The sequence below is a fragment of the Pelobates fuscus genome, chromosome 3 (assembly GCF_036172605.1).
Source record: "Pelobates fuscus isolate aPelFus1 chromosome 3, aPelFus1.pri, whole genome shotgun sequence".
NCBI lineage: Eukaryota > Metazoa > Chordata > Amphibia > Anura > Pelobatidae > Pelobates > Pelobates fuscus.
In genome coordinates, this window is record NC_086319.1 from 227,737,080 (window position 1) to 227,754,249 (window position 17,170).

The window sequence follows — 17,170 nt, forward strand, 5'->3', positions numbered from 1 at the left end:
TGGGCTAATAGGCAACTTAGTCACAATCATGTCCTTGTCTACTGTCTGTCCCCAAGTTGCCCACCCCACACAAGACCAATATGGGCAAAAGTTATAATCTCTATTTGGGCATCTAGGACTCACATATTTATTTTTACTACTGGGACAAATATATTTATCGTTAGACCCATACGTCCTCTCCCATCTAAGATCCCCACATACATTCCACGGCTTTCTACCACTTGATATCGCCTTACACGCATCAAATAGCAGAACACCCGAAGAATGTACGGATTCTAATACCGTCTTATTAATTAGGGTCCCCTGAGGATCTCCATTCCTGAGAGTCAACCAAATTGTACGAGGTTGATACTCCGGACTGAAGCACTTAGGTTCTCCTACTCCTAAATGGCACACACTATATTCTATATTTAGGTATCTACATCTTGATACATCTCCTTTACACTCGTATTGTGAATGCCAAATTAGGGTTTGGGAAATATGGTTACCTGTTCTTGTAGTCTTAATGCATACCTCACAGCTAGGAGTGTCGGTACCTCTACCTTCCTGAATATAAAAATACACATAAATAAACATTATCAAGAACACATCTTTCGTCGTCATCCTCAGTCTTCGTCCGTGCGAAGGCACCTCAGCTTCCAGGATGTAAGGGCTGCAGGGAATGGAGTTCTGCTCGTCTTCACAGGAGTCCCTTCGAGACTTTTCCTGGCTTATATACTATACGTCGGTGAGCGGACAGGCTTTATTATGGCCGTCTAAACACTCACTTTACCAAATCTCTGAAACAATAAAATTTGTAATCCACAAGGTTCCTCGTCACTCCGACTGAGTCGTGCGCTTTAACCGGATCTTGCAGGGATTCTCTGGATCTGCTGTAACTTGCCAAGAATCGACTGCTGCTGGTTTAACCCTGGAGTGATGTATCCACGGAGTCACTTCGGCTACTTTTATCGCTGTAGGGGTAGACAAAAGAACAACATAAGGACCTCTCCACTTGGGCCCTAACGGTACATTATTCCACTCTTTAATCCACACTTGGTCTCCTGGGTGGTAACTATGAACTGGGGGATAAATATTTACAGGTAATCTATCTTGTACCCATTTCTGTACCTCCTCCATAGTCTTACCCAACTCTACAACCTGCTGCCGGGTAATTCCTTCTCCCAACTGACTCAAATCCCCCCTTAAGTTACCAAGTACGGGAGGTGGTCGCCCATACATGATTTCAAAAGGAGAGAGGCCCATCCTTCTGGTAGGTGTACTGCGGATTCGCAATAGAGCTATGGGTAAGAGAACGTTCCACTTAAGTTGGGTTTCCTGACACATTTTAGCCAACTGATTCTTAATAGTTCTATTCATTCTCTCTACCTTACCAGAACTCTGGGGTCTATATGCCGTATGAAGCCTCCACTTTATACCAAGCATATGAGTCAGTTGTTGTAGGCACTGATGAACAAAAGCTGGACCATTGTCCGATCCTATAGAGCAGGGTAGTCCATATCGGGGTATTATTTCTCGTAGCAGGAATCTCACAACTTCTCCTGCTTTCTCTGTACGAGTAGGACATGCTTCTACCCAGCCTGAATAGGTACACACAATTACCAGCAGGTAACGATGTCCACCCGATTTAGGCATCACTGTATAGTCTATTTGTAAATCGGACATGGGGAGTCCCCCCATAAACTGGACTCCTGGTGGCTTTACTGGTCCTTGCCTTGCATTATTTTTAGCACACGTTACACATCTTCGTACAATGGCCTGAGTCAAGTTGGACAATCTTGGTATGTAGAAATGTTTTCTGAGAGATTCTTCTGTGCTGTCTCTCCCAGAATGTGTCCCGTTGTGATAGTTTTGGACAATTTCTACCGCTAGTGATGCTGGAATGACTATTCTTCCATCTTCTAACTGATACCATTTGTTCTCCAAATACTTTCCAGGTTCAGTCTTTAACCACTCTTCTTCTTGAGCTGTATAAACTGGAGTCCATTGAGACAGTGGAGTTGGTATAAGAGCAGCTATATGCCCCACATACTCCTGTCTTCCCGATTCAGCGGCACGCTTAGCCGCACTGTCTGCCATCCGATTTCCTTTGGTTACATCACCATCTCCTCTCAGATGCGCTCGACAATGTATAATACCGACTTCTCTCGGCTCCCACACTGCTTCCAATAGTTGTAGGATTTCAGCTGCATACTTGATTTCTTTGCCTTCTGAATTCAATAGTCCTCTTTCTTTATACAAAGCTCCGTGGGCATGAGTGGTTAAAAACGCATACTTGGAGTCCGTGTAGATGTTCACTCTTAAACCTTCAGCCAATTGTAACGCTCGTGTCAGTGCTATCAATTCTGCCTTTTGTGCTGATGTTCCTTTTGCCAGTGGCCGAGCTTCTATCACCTTGTCAATTGTGGTTACTGCATATCCTGCATAACGGATCCCTTCTTTCACATAACTACTGCCGTCGGTATAATATTGAACATCGGGGTTCTGGATGGGAAAATCACGAAGATCTGGTCTACTTGAAAATACTTCATCCATTACTTCCAAACAATCATGTTGACTTTCAGTAGGTTGTGGCAAAAGGGTAGCTGGATTTAAGGTGTTTACAGTCTCTAAATGCACTCTTGGGTTTTCACACAACATTGCTTGATACTTGGTCATACGGCTATTACTAAACCAATGATTTCCTTTGTAATCCAACAACGTCTGTACTGCATGTGGGACTCGTACATAAAGTTCTTGACCCAGAGTGAGTTTATCGGCTTCAGCTACTAGCAGGGCGGCTGCAGCTACTGCTCTTAGACAAGGTGGAAGTCCGCTGGCCACTGCATCCAGTTGCTTAGACATGTAGGCAACAGGTCTTTGCCATGATCCCAAGTACTGTGTCAATACTCCCACAGCCATTCTTCTTTGCTCATGTACATACAGGTAGAATGGTCGTGTGTGATCAGGTAGACCTAATGCTGGGGCACTCATCAAAGCCCTCTTCACATCTTCAAATGCCGTTTGCTGTTCTTGCGTCCATAAGAAGGGGTCGTGCTCTGTACCTTTGATAGCTGCATACAGAGGTTTTGCCAGTATCGCGTAGCTGGGAATCCATATCCTACAGAAGCCTGCTGCCCCCAAGAATTCTCGCACTTGTCTTCTATTCTTGGGTATCGGTATTTGGCACACAGCTTCTTTTCTCTCTGGCCCCATAATTCTTTGACCTTCAGAGATATGGAATCCCAGATATTTGACAGTTGGCAAACACAACTGAGCCTTCTTTCTAGACACCTTGTATCCTGCCTTCCAGAGAATGTGTAGTAGATCGTGCGTTACTTGCTGACATATTTCCTTTGTAACTGCTGCTATCAACAAGTCATCTACATATTGTAACAGTACACACTCTCCTGGGATGGACTCGAAATCCAGTAGATCTTGACTTAGAGCTGAACCAAATAGGGTAGGTGAATTTTTAAACCCTTGGGGCAGTCTTGTCCAGGTCATTTGGTGTTTTGAGCCCGTTACAGCGTTTTCCCATTGGAAAGCGAAGATACATTGACTTTCTGCGGCAATTCGGAGGCAAAAGAAGGCATCTTTGAGATCTAAGACTGTAAAGTAAGTAGCCCCGCCCGGAATTAAAGCAAGCAGGTTATATGGATTGGGCACAACTGGATGTATACTAACAACCGCATCATTGACTGCTCTCAAGTCCTGCACAGGTCGATACTCATCTGTACCGGGCTTTTGAACAGGCAGCAATGGGGTGTTCCAGGGGGAAGTACAGAATTTTAGGATACCATACCGTATGAAATTATCCAGATAAGATTGGATGTTCTTCTTAGCCTTCTGCGGGATGTGATATTGTCTTAGGCTCACTGGATAAACCCCAAGTTTTAGTTCGATTTTAATAGGTGGAATATTGCGGGCCAGTCCTGGTGGGTTGTTCTCTGCCCAAACTCCTGGTATGTTGAATAAGGACTCATCACTCCTAGGGTTTTGGCTAGTCAACGCTGTATAAAGTCGCCACTCTTCTTCCTTTGGTACGGATAATGTCATAATACCTGAAGGTCCATTAAACTTTAAGGATGTTGTTCCATTTGGTAGGAACGTAATCTGCGCTTGTAACTTAGATAGCATATCACGTCCCAGCAATTGGACTGGACATTCAGGCATATAAAGGAATTGATGTTTTACTACGTGGCCTCCCAATGTACAGAGTCGACTTTTAAGAACCGGTTTTTCAGCACTTCTTCCAGTTGCTCCTATTACAGTAATAGTCCTTCCAGATGGAGGAGCAACTAGATTAGTCACCACTGAATGTTCAGCACCAGTGTCGATCATGAACGCACTCATTTTTCCCCCTATTGATACATCGACCATAGGCTCCGCTCGACCAAGGGGGATGGAGCCCGGTCGGTATCAATAGTCCTCCATGACCGTGTCAGCCAATCCCACAAAGTCCCTACCTTCTCTATCGCGGGACCTTTGCGCTGCTGGAAAATACCTATCTTCCCTAACACTTCCTCTGTTCCCATTGCTCCCTCTATTACCATTACTCCCTCCGGGGCCTCCTCTCCCTCTCGCTCTGCCTCTAAAGTTTCCGTAACCTGCCCTGGGTTGGTCTCTCTCGTACTGCTCTCTTTGTGGACACTCGTTCCTCCAATGCCCTTCTTCCTTGCAATACGCGCACTGATTCCTACTCAAAGGCTCCCTATTCCATCTACTATCGCCTCTATCTAGGCCCCGTCTATCTACGCCTGCGATCGCTACCGTTAGCATATCAGCCTTTTTACGCATCTTGCGCTCTTCCTCTTTCTTACTTTCTGTTTCCCTATTCATATACACTTTATTCGCTACCTCCATTAGTTGGGTGATAGACATACCTGCAAACCCTTCTAACTTCTGTAGCTTGCGCTTAATATCTCCGTAAGCTTGGCTGACAAAGGCGGAGTTCACCATTCGGGAATTATCTGCGTCTTCCGGATTAAAGGGGGTATACAAGCGGTATGCCTCCAATAATCGGTCATAAAAGACACTGGGCGCTTCATCACTTTTCTGAATCACCTCAACTGTCTTAGACATATTAATGGCTTTCTTCCCTCCGGCTTTCATGCCAGCAATTATAGCGTCTCTATAGGCTCTTAGTTGAACCATATCTGCGCCATTTACATTCCAGTCGGGATCGGTATTAGGGTAATGTGTTGCGGCCCATGCTGCTGGATTGGCTTGATTCAAAGCACGGGCTCTATCCTCTAGCGCTTTAATGGCCGCTTGATTAATCCTTGTCCTTTCCTCATTGTTAAACAAAGTCATTAATAACTGCTGGCAATCAGCCCATGTCGGGTTATGTGTCTGAACTATCGAGGTGAACAGATCAGTCATAGCTTGTGGTTTCTCAGTATACGAGGAATTGTGGGTCTTCCAATTCAAGAGATCGGTAGTCGTGAACGGGACATATACGAAGACTGGGTCAGCATGTGCCATTTGACCTGCGGCATCGATATAGGCTGACCCGGGATTCAGACGAAGAGGCATCTGATAATGTTTTAATTGTTGGGTACCGGTCAGTTGTCGGGTTAGTATGGGGCTACGTGGAGGGGCATCAGTTAGAGGTTCCGGTCGGGGAGAAATAGGGCATGAGGATGTGGGAGCTTGATTTTGGGAAAAGCTGGTAAATAGAATACTCCCAGCCGAGCTAGAAGAAGCTTGACCGGAAGTTTGAAGTGGCGCCAAATCAGGATATTTAGATCTAACGGGGGTTGGTTCTGGTTCCGGAAGGGGAGGTTTAATACGAGGGGGGGTGGATTCTGTACTGGAGGAGGAAGCGGAAGTGGATGGGGGCAATGGGGGAAGGGGTGCAGGACTTCCTGCATTCGCGTCACTTCCTCTTAAAGGAAAGTAAGGGGGCGGCAAAGGGATCTCGGACTCAGGGGGCGTGTCCAAAATGGGCCTAACATCAGTCCTAGTGGACAAACAAGTCCTAGCCACCATGAGGCGACATTGCTCCTCGTGGCATGTCTGAATCCATTTTTGGCGAGTCATTTACGGCCTGTCTCCAACAATCAATATAAGGAAACTGCCCGTAAAGTTCAGGCCTACCCGATACAGCCACGTGTACGCGCTGTACCAGAGTTGGATCCAAACTGCCACGTGGCGGCCATGCCGCAACCAAAGTAGGCCACTCCCTAGTACACAAAGTGACCAAACGTACAGGAGACATTTTAACCCCAAAATCACATGTTTTGAATCCCTTTTTAAAATTCTTCACCATACAACCTAAGGGATCCGGAATCGTTGACTGCGACGCGCCCATACTTATCAATGGAACGTCGTTGACAACGAATACTATGCACGCATACTTTTCAACAGTCACACCCGTTTCCTCTGTCAACAGCACCACGTGGTACGGTTACCAAGTGAAACGTACACAATAACACAATAAACACTCAGGGAATTCCCATACACACACAGCTGTTACACCAGTCACTAGATAATCAATATTATGCCCTTTGGCGAAACTATACAGTCACCCACGCTATAGTTCTCTATATATGAATTACCCGTCTATAACACACCCCAGTAACATCGTCTTTTACAAATAGCGGTTACAGTACGGTTAGCATAGGTCAAAGCACAATTTAAGGTCACAATACAATTATTAGTGGTTATGGTGTTAAACATGCAATAGACGACAGTGATTAGTACTTATATACAGTGTCAGTAAATATACAGGGTTATGGTACCGTGCACTATGATACAGCAACACACTATTAACACTCTCGCTAGACGGCTGAGCTCGCGCTATCTAACAAGATATACACTTTACTAAACAATCTTTAACACATTTACAATTCCCAACTAAACTATTGGCCAGTACCTTGAATGGACTACCTAAAACTATGTACACCCGTTTTGGTTAGCCACACTGCCCAAGCACCACATATAGCGAGCTAGAGGACCGAATTTACACAGACGCCTCTTAGTCGATTACTATCAAAAATCTAGTGGGTTCCAAATTTACACGCCTTCCCACTTAGCCAAGATAGGTTGAGAGCTAGCGAACCGAATTTACACAGGCGCCGCTTAGTCTCCCGGTCCCTCCGACCTAGCGAACGTAATATACCCTAGAACGCTAGTCTAGACAAGACACCGGTGTCCGGCTAGGGCTATTTACACCAGAACCCCGCCTGACTAACCAAATCAAACGGTCTGACTAAAGAGCGTTCGATTGAGCGGTGCGCCTTCGCTCCTTCCCTCCGACAGAGGGGGCAGATTCCATACACAAATAACCCCTTATGGGCCTACCGCACAATCGGTATACCCCTAGTGGGTCTGCCGTCTAAAACAGCAGTTGTCTTACCTCCTCGTTCCTGAACCTGAGTTCACACTCATCAACGGGGACACCCCAGCACTTACTACGTAGAGGCCGATGATCTCCTGGACAACAGACCAGTGGCGCCGAGACGAAGGGAGGTCCACGCAGAAGTTCAGGGGTGCAGCCGTAGAGAACGTGGGCAAAGATAGTGCCTCTCAGCTACCGTTGAACGATGAGCTTCCCGGCCAATGCACCAAATGATACCGGAGAAACTGACGGAAGCCAAGCACAGAGAGATGGACACAGGTTTCTTCAGGAAGGAAGAGATTCTTTATTGGATCACCGATCGGGACTCAGAGGGACTAATGTCACCAAAATACAGCAAGTTCTGAGCCCCGGACAATAGTGCAGGCTCCTTATATAGGCACATAACTCCTCCCATATTAAGCTCCACCCGCACATTCTCTTGACCAATCAATACAAATAAGAATTAACTTCCTGCTTGACCGCATGGCCTGTCCAGCACAATGGAGGAGGGGAATACTATATCCTGTATTCTTGCACATGCTCCGTACACTACTGATCGTATCTTGCCTCGTGCAACCAACTGATCGATACGTCAGCATATGCACGTACACATACCACGTGGTAATCTCGGCCTACTAAATTTATTTTTACCGAGATTCCACCACACTACCTCAATGATTATGCTATGTATAGAGCTAAAGGAAATGTCTGGTGGGATAATGCTTTGACTTTGTTGATTACATTAATACACGGTTTAAAATCCAGACATTTAGAAAAGCATTGCAGGATTTAATACAAACCTGTGTTCCTAACACTATAGTATCCTATTTGCAGGTTTGTTTTAGGTCCCTCTCCCACCCCCTCTTTCCAGTAAAAAAAAAAAGTGTTTACTTACGTTTACTGCCTACACCCAAATGAGTCACATAGAAAAATATTAAATGTAATGCTTCCTATGAGCTTCTGTGTAGCATGGGTGAGTTTTACTCTGTCGGTGCTGCAGAAGCAAAATAAATGGCTATCAGGATGGCAACCACTAAAGGAGGATTTAAACCTGAATTAGGATTTAAATTTGAAAAAAAAATGAAATATTTTACATTGCAGTGTTAAAACTAAAATACCCCTGCGCACAGACAACTTAGTTGGATAACCTAGCAAATATTTCCAAGAAAATATGAATGACATTATTTTTACCAGCAGGCTATATGACATAAACAATTCAATTCAATGCAGTTTCCATGAAAACAGAAAACCAGCAATAGTTTTTAAGAACACATTTTTCAAGTATTTAATCATGAAAAGCCAAAAATGCTTACTGTATTCATTTGCAACAATAAAAATAAATAATTTCTCAAACTGCCAATGTGTTGTTTTTTTAAATGCTTAACATGCATATAAAATATTAATATACTTATATGTACAATTAGATATATTTGCATATATTTTTAAATAATAATCTACACAAATAAAATGCTGAAAATCAAAAGCTTTCGCAGTGATAAAGCAATATGTATGCATGTCCTTAGAAAGTAAAAACTGATATTGGAAAGATCAAGGAATTAAAGGAACACTCCCATCTACATAATAGTTTAAGCTCATTACGTTGTAATAGGAGACAGAAGTATCTAGGTGTGTTCTTAACTGTGGGGGTTAAACTGTTATGTACTATTTTTCTCAGTGGGCATCCCTGCTGAGAGCTCACTCACTCACTCATCCCATCACCCCTTCATCTTAGTGAAAATCAGAGAGGAATGAAAGCCTGGAAGCATAAGTGCGGGGGACTAGAGCCCACATTTACACCTTAAAGGGACTCTCCAGTGCCAGGAAAACAAACCAGTTTTCCTGGCACTGCAGGATCCTGCAGTGCCCCCCTCCCTCCCACTCCCCATCCTATGTTGTTAAGGAGTTAAAACCCCTTCAGCTACTTACCTGAATTCAGCACCAATGTCCCTCGGCTCTGGGTCAGTCTCCACCCACGCTCCTCCCCCTCTGACGTCAGCCAGCGGGGGAGACCTAATGTTCATGCGCGGCAATGGCTGAGCGTGCATTAGACCTACCCATGGGAAAGCATTATTCAAAGCTTTACTATGGGGAAAATCTGATGCTGGAGGTCCGTGAGGATGTCCAGCATTAGATAATGGACCAATATCCGTTATGAATCCAGAAGCGCCCCCCCACCCCCCATGGCTGTCTGGTAGACAGCCACAGAGGGCAGACTTAGAGCTGCAATGTAAACATTGCAACACTAAGTGCAATAGGGGCACAGCACCCAGACAACTTCGATTAGCTGAAGTGGTCTGGTTGCGTGGAGTTTCCCTTTAACCCCTTAAGGACACATGACGTGTGTGACATGTCATAATTCCCTTTTATTCCAGAAGTTTGGTCCTTAAGGGGTTAAGTATTACACTGTTGCCAAATGGTTTAACCCCTGAAGGTAATAACATACTCACACAAAGCAACTTAATTGATCTTAAATTGTTATGTGGATGGGAATGTTCCTTTGGACTTATATACAAACTTGTTCTGCTAGACACGCTCTCTTCACTATGAGGAATAACTAAGCAACCCTATTTAAAATGTACATTTCAAGACTGATAACTCGAAAAATTAATAATTACATAGTTACATAGATGAAAAGAGACTTGCGTCCATCAAGTTCAGCCTTCCTCACATTTGTTTTTTTGCGGTTGATCCAAAAGAAGGCAAAAAAAAAAAAACATTGAATGTACATAGTATTCTGTTTTTACTAAATAATGTAGCTGTAGTCATAGTCATTATTTAACTCCTTCCCACACATTTACTATGTGAAAGGATTGGTTCAATCACCTGGGAAAACAGGGTTAATATATAGAACAACGAGATACTCAAGCACTGCAAGCACCCTTTATTAGCTTCAGACACTAGGACTGAAGCCAAAAAATGAGAGGATAGATGGAAATCACAGCAGGTATAATATATCCTTTAAATACACACCTGTGGATTACACAATGGGTTTCTGGTCCAACACCTAACTTGTAAACTGTATTGAATGCCTAGTAGACAGACATTACTCATATTTATCTATTGCCAGACATTTTAGAGAATTTAGTAGTACACGTTAGTTCACAGAAAAAGTATACCTAATATATGAATCACACAGCCTGCTACAAACAGTATTACTTTTTCCAAAAGTAATTTGTAAAAAAATGTTTTTTACCTAGGGTTCATGGCCGTTTTTTTCTTTTGTTACCTTTTAATTAGTACCATTAGTAATTATCCATTTTCATACCTGTTATATAAATATTAAATTATTACTAGCAAAATTATACAACTTTCTGTCAAAATTGTTTGAGTAGTGGGTCTGTTTCTGATTGACGGTCTGCCTATCTGTTTATTTATATGTACTTCCTTACTTCCGTATAGGGGCCAATAAGCATCTAAGGAAAGGAATACTAAACATTTGACATAAGTCATCCAGAGCTTCCAAGTCCTCTCTCTGTGCCTTCTAATATTATCTACTATCCAGGCCATACAATGTTCTGAAGAACCATCATCAGGAAGTCCCAGAGCAGTCAGACTCAAATGCTCAACTTTAGAGTGTTCAGCTTCACTCTGGTCTCAATGGATACATTTCTTTCCTAAATTAAGTCAAAGATTCCAACTTTTGTCAATCTGGAAAACATTGCGTAAACCACATAAAAACAAGCACAATGTCTGTTACATCGTGAATCACTTGGCTTCATCCATGGATTTTGCTAGATTCCAATATTATCAAAATTGAAGACTCTTCCAAAATGTCCCTACTGCACTCTTAATATCTATTTAATATGATATCCTTATCATTTCATGCACTTTTTGGTGCTCCCTCCATTTCATTTAACCACTTGCTGTTTATATCAAATACTCACTTTCACTTTATTATTAGTTTTCATTTTATGCCAGTGAATTTTCCAATCTAACTGTTTTGTTAATTTCTTGTTGTTTTTCATATTCTCTCCCTTTTATTTAATGTTCCCTAGTCATAACACAGCTTCTTCCATTGCTGTTTGTATGAATGAAATGCCGCTTAATGGGGTTACACGGATATGGCATCATACGCTTGCACTCAGCATGACAGGCCCAGCTACAGTATGGAAGCAGTAGCAACTGAAATGAATTAAGAGTACCAGTGCCCTAGTACCAGTCCATAGCCCCTGGCTAACCTATCAGGTACATAGCAATGCAGGGACCTGTGAAACTGTGGAAGTCACAAGCTCCTACCACAGATGTCATGGATTCATATGAAGTTTAAAGGGACAGCAGATTTAAAAGGGAGGTAAAGAAATACAGAGCTGAATTATTAGTTTTGCTGTATGATTTACCCCCCAAAAAAGTTACCAAGTGAAGTAAAGTTCCAAGTTAAACAAATTGTCATACGACATTTGGTTGCTAGTTCTGCACTTCCAGTAATCATATCTAATAATTGCCAGTTACTTTAGCCAGAAGGAAAAAAAAAATGCCTATTTAATTTGCAAAGCATCTGCTGTGATATATCATTTTAGCTGTCAACATTTGGGTAAATCATAATGAGCAAAATAACATGAGTTGTGGCATGCTTTGGAAAGGTTCCAAAATGTTTAATCCAATATGAATTTATTAAGCTATTTAGTTTAATTAACCCACTCATGTTACCTAGCTCAAATTATGTATTTATAGACATTTTTATTATTATTATATTATTATTATATTATATTATTTATGTACATTACAAATAGCACATTAAACTGATGCATGTTCCTAAATCTCCTAATTAACCCACTAAGCAATAAAACTCCAACAGTTTTATCATGCTAAATATTAGTAGTTGTAATAATATGAGCAACATTTAACAGAAGCAGGGCTTGATCTTTAATGTGCCATATACATTAAGAATGGTTATTAATAGCATTTATATAGTGGCAAGATATTCCACAGTGCTTTAAAATTGTACAGGTGGTGGTGTAAAATAACACAAAAAGCACATCAAACAAATAAAAAAAGAACAACATAAGAAGAAGACCCTACTCAACATATATTAATATACAAATTATAAGGGCTGGATTTTCTATTAGGCAGTGTAGACTCCTGCCTACAGGCACATATTATGTTTGGGGGCCTATTTACAGAATTTTTAATTTGCCATTTTAAAACTTATTGGGATACTATAGGCACCAAAACATATTTAGCGTAATTAATCAGTTGTGGTATCTACAGGGCCGGTCCTGGGCGGGAGCAGGGTTGCACTGCAGCCAGGCACCAGAGGGTGGGGGCTCAGTGAGGAGCGGGTCAATGTCTTGTCACAGGGGCCACAAGTCAGAGAGTATTGTGTATCTGTCATTGTGAGTGCGTGTCAAGTGTTGGTCAGTGAGTGTATGTGTGTGTCTGTCAGTGAGTGTGTATGTGTGTGTGTGTTTATGTCAGTGAGTTTCAAATCAGTGAGATTGTGTGTCTGTCATTGAGAGTGTGTCAGTGTGTGTCAAATCAGTGTGTGTGTGTGTCTGTAAGTGAGAGTAAAAAAAAAAAGGAGAATTGAGGGCACACACGGAACATGCATCTTGCAGGAATGGTGTTGCCGTAGGGACCAAAATTTATACGTAATACCGATTAATGAACACCACACTTAAAAATACATTTAAAAATTCTGTTAGGTTACTTAAAATTACCTATCTCAGCAAACAAATATGTGGATTCATTTCCACCTTATGGCCATATTGTGTTAAGCCCACCACTACCTCACAGTGCCTCAATATTGGTGGATCCTACACTAATTCCAATGTGGGAGACGCATCAAATAGTATTAAATAAACTGAATTGTATTTAAATAATCTATATATAATAGCATTGTGAATTAATATATATATTTAATTCAAAATTAATGTAATAAAAGCAATTACATAATAAATGTGTGTCAAAACTAAACAATTACAGTGATAGTGCTTTTAAGTATGTACTCACAATGCAAATTATATATCTGCATTGTGGGTATATACATAAAGGAACTATCACTTTAATTGTTTATTTTTGACACAAAATTTTTATGTAATTGCATAAATTACATGAATTTAGCATTTTATATATATTCACAATGGTCTTACAAACAGATTATTTAAATACCCTCCAGGATCCACCGATATTAAGGTACTGTGAAGAAATGGTTTTCAAGGGTAGGGAAGCATGGTCAATGCTGAAAAGAATGAGCTGTGCTTCGTTGTGTCTGTATACATTACTGTGCAAAAATTGTAATTTTGGCAACTGTGCTACTGTATAAAACATTAAATACATATTCAATGTTAGAGAGTCTACACAATGTTGATATTTGAGTGGTGATCACCCAACATGGGACCATTTTTCTTAGGTTTATCATAATTGTTTTCAGAGAATTTAAAAGGTTAATAAGTTGGTTGGTCCTCTGAGTTTATATTTTCTCTGTCTTCTAGTTTGGTGTCAAGTATGTTACAATTTTCAGCAATGCATGTGTTTGTTAGCACTGTGTGTGACCCTAATACTACCACTGTGTGGTCTATGCAATTTAATCTGCACTAAAAAGAGTAACAAGTATTTATCTAATGAGATTGATAAATGGGGAAAAAATAGGCTGTTTTAGTTTAAAAATAAACCACAGGAAAATGTTTCTTAAGCTTTTAGACTAAAATAAATACTTGGTTATTTAATCTAAAACTACCACTAGATGTTTTTAATTTTAATTTCAGCAGCTATAAGAAAACATTATTTGAGGAATTGCAGCACAGCAGCAACTGACAGTATAACTGAGAATGTATTTTCACTTTTTAGATGACTCCAAGCACCATAACTAGTGATGTCCCGGACGGTTCGCTGGCGAATAGTTCCCGGCGAACATAGTGTGTTCGCGTTCGCGGCGGCGGGCGAACATATGCGATGTTCGGTCCTACTCCTATTCGTCATCATTGAGTAAACTTTGACCCTGTACCTCACATTCAGCAGACACATTCCAGCCAATCAGCACAGACCTTACCTGCAAGACCCTCCCACCTCCTGGACAGCATCCAAATAAGATTCATTCAGAAGCTGCATTCCTTTTTTTTTTTTTTCAATTTATTATTATTATTTTATTTTATTTTTTTTAGTGCATATACATGTTACAAGCAGATACTCCCCCCAGACACTCTGTATTACTGCAGATATTCCCCCCAGACACTCTGTGTTACTGCAGATACTCCCTCCAGACACTCTGTGTTACTGCAGATACTCCCTCCAGACACCCTGTGTTACTGCAGATACTCCCTCCAGACACTCTGTGTTACTGCAGATACTCCCTCCAGACACTCTGTGTTACTGCAGATACTCCCCCAGACACTCTGTGTTACTACAGATACTCCCTCCAGACACTCTGTGTTACTGCAGATACTCCCTCCAGACACCCCGTGTTACTGCAGATACTCCCTCCAGACACCCTGTGTTACTGCAGATAGTCCCTCCAGACACCTTGTGTTACTGCAGATACTCCCTCCAGACACTCTGTGTTACTGCAGATACTCCCTCCAGACACTCTGTGTTACTGCAGATACTCTCCCAGACACTCTGTGTTACTGCAGATACTCCCTCCAGACACTCTGTGTTACTGCAGATACTCCCCCCAGACACTCTGTGTTACTGCAGATACTCCCTCCAGACACCCTGTGTTACTGCAGATACTCCCTCCAGACACCCTGTGTTACTGCAGATACTCCCCCCAGACACTCTGTGTTACTGCAGATACTCCCCTCAGACACTCTGTGTTACTGCAGATACTCCCTCCAGACACCATGTGTTACTGCAGATACTCCCTCCAGACACCCTGTGTTACTGCAGATACTCCCCCCAGACACTGACACAGAGCAGAATAGGGACTGTTCCTCCTTCATAGGGTCACTTGGCAGATATGGATTGACACCTATCCTAAGGATCCCTGATACACACTGACACAGAGCAGAATAGGGACTGTTCCCCCTACATAGGGTCACTTGGCAGATATGGATTGACACCAATCCTAAGAATCCCTGATACACACTGACACAGAGCAGAATAGGGACTGTTCCCCCTACATAGGGTCACTTGGCAGATATGGATTGACACATATCCTAAGGATCCCTGATACACACTGACACAGAGCAGAATAGGGACTGTTCCCCATACATAGGGTCACTTGGCAGATATGGATTGACACCTATCCTAAGGATCCCTGATACACACTGACACAGAGCAGAATAGGGACTGTTCCCCTACATAGGGTCCTTTGGCAGATATGGATTGACACCTGTCCTCAGGGACCCTGATACACACTGGGGGGGACCTACTGTCCTCCCCCCTGGCCCCCACCCATGCGTGGTGGGTGGGGGCCATAAATCACAATGGGGGGACCTACTGTCCTCCCCAGGCCCCCACTCCTGCACAGTGGGTGGGGGCCATAAAAATAATGAGGGGGGAGCTACTGTCCTCCCTCCTGGCCCCCACCCCTCCACAGTGGGTGGGGGCCATGGAAATTAGGAGGTGGGACCTACTGTCCTCCCCCCCTGGCCCCCACCCCTGCGCAGTGGGTGGGGGCCATGAAAATAATGAGGGGGGGACATCTTCACCAATGGAGGGCTCCGCGCAGACTGAGCTCTGCAGGGCGGGCGAAGGCTTATAGCCATGGATCCCCCTCCGGCATGCCACAGTCCAGGTGTTAGTCCACTTGAAACAACTTTTCCATCACTATTGTGACCAGAAAGGGTCCCTGTGGGTTTTAAAATTCGCCTGCCAATTGAAGTCTATGGCGGTTCGCCGGTTCGCCGGTTTGCGAACGTTTGCGTAAGTTTGCGTTTGCCGTTCGTGAACCGAAAATTTTATTTTCGCAACATCACTAACCATAACAACTGCAGTCTGCTGTATGTGTACCCTGGCCCCATAGTTTTGCATACTCCTACTGGATTACTAGGGCTCTCTCTTGCAGGCTATTATGTGCACCCAGTTTTTGCGGAGCTGCAGAAGAGGGATGCAGATCCTGTCACTCATTCATTGCCTGAGCCAATAAATGGAACTTTCTGCATAGTGATACTCACAGAATTGACATTAGCTCTGGACTTGACAAAAGCTCAGGGGAGTCAAAACATTGTTGTATTTTATTCAGCACTCCAAATAAAGACTATCTAATAAAGAAACCACCAGGTGTCTCCAGACTAATCCTCTTACTACTATTAGCTAAGGCTAGCTAATGATGCCCCAATGATGCTGCCAGAGGTGGAGTTGCACATCCAGCAGAAAAGGGTTAAACTCCATATTTGCAGTGTTTCAGACATACAGACTCCAGGCAACATAACCACATCAAACAATTGAAGGATTTATGAAACTTGGAGTGACCCTCTAATATGGTTATGCAGTAAGTTGCAGCAAGAATGAGCATACAGTATGTATGTTGTAACACAACTAATTGAGAAATGCACAGACAGTTTTTTTTGCAAACGGAGTATATTACATACCCTCTAAGACTGATGCAAACCTTCAGTTTGATTTGCAATTTTTAAAATTTTTACTCACATTACATTATATTAACAGATTAGCACTCTAGTATAACATTGTCCAAGTTCTATCAATAATAACAACGAAAGAACTGTGCTTATAAGTTCTTCACCAGTTCTTCTATCAGGTTCTGAGCCAAAGGTGAGTCAACAATATGATCACATTAATTCGGTTTAATGCCAAATTATAGGTCACAGATTGGATTTTGGCCAATTATTAAGGCATATGCGAGAATGACTCATGGGAAATCAACTAATAGGAATACTATTTTACTGAATAAGTTCTCTTCTGGATATCATCATACACTATATATTTGCTTCTAGCTTCTGTGTAAAA

General features: G+C 42.5%; 1 non-coding gene across 1 annotated transcript; it reads right to left on the reverse strand.

Moving 5' to 3' along the window:
- Positions 1-15,766: 15,766 nt before the first annotated feature.
- LOC134603900 (small Cajal body-specific RNA 11) lies at positions 15,767-15,905 on the reverse strand. The gene has a single exon (XR_010090638.1). It is a non-coding gene; the product is annotated as a small Cajal body-specific RNA 11 (non-coding RNA).
- Positions 15,906-17,170: the final 1,265 nt, after the last annotated feature.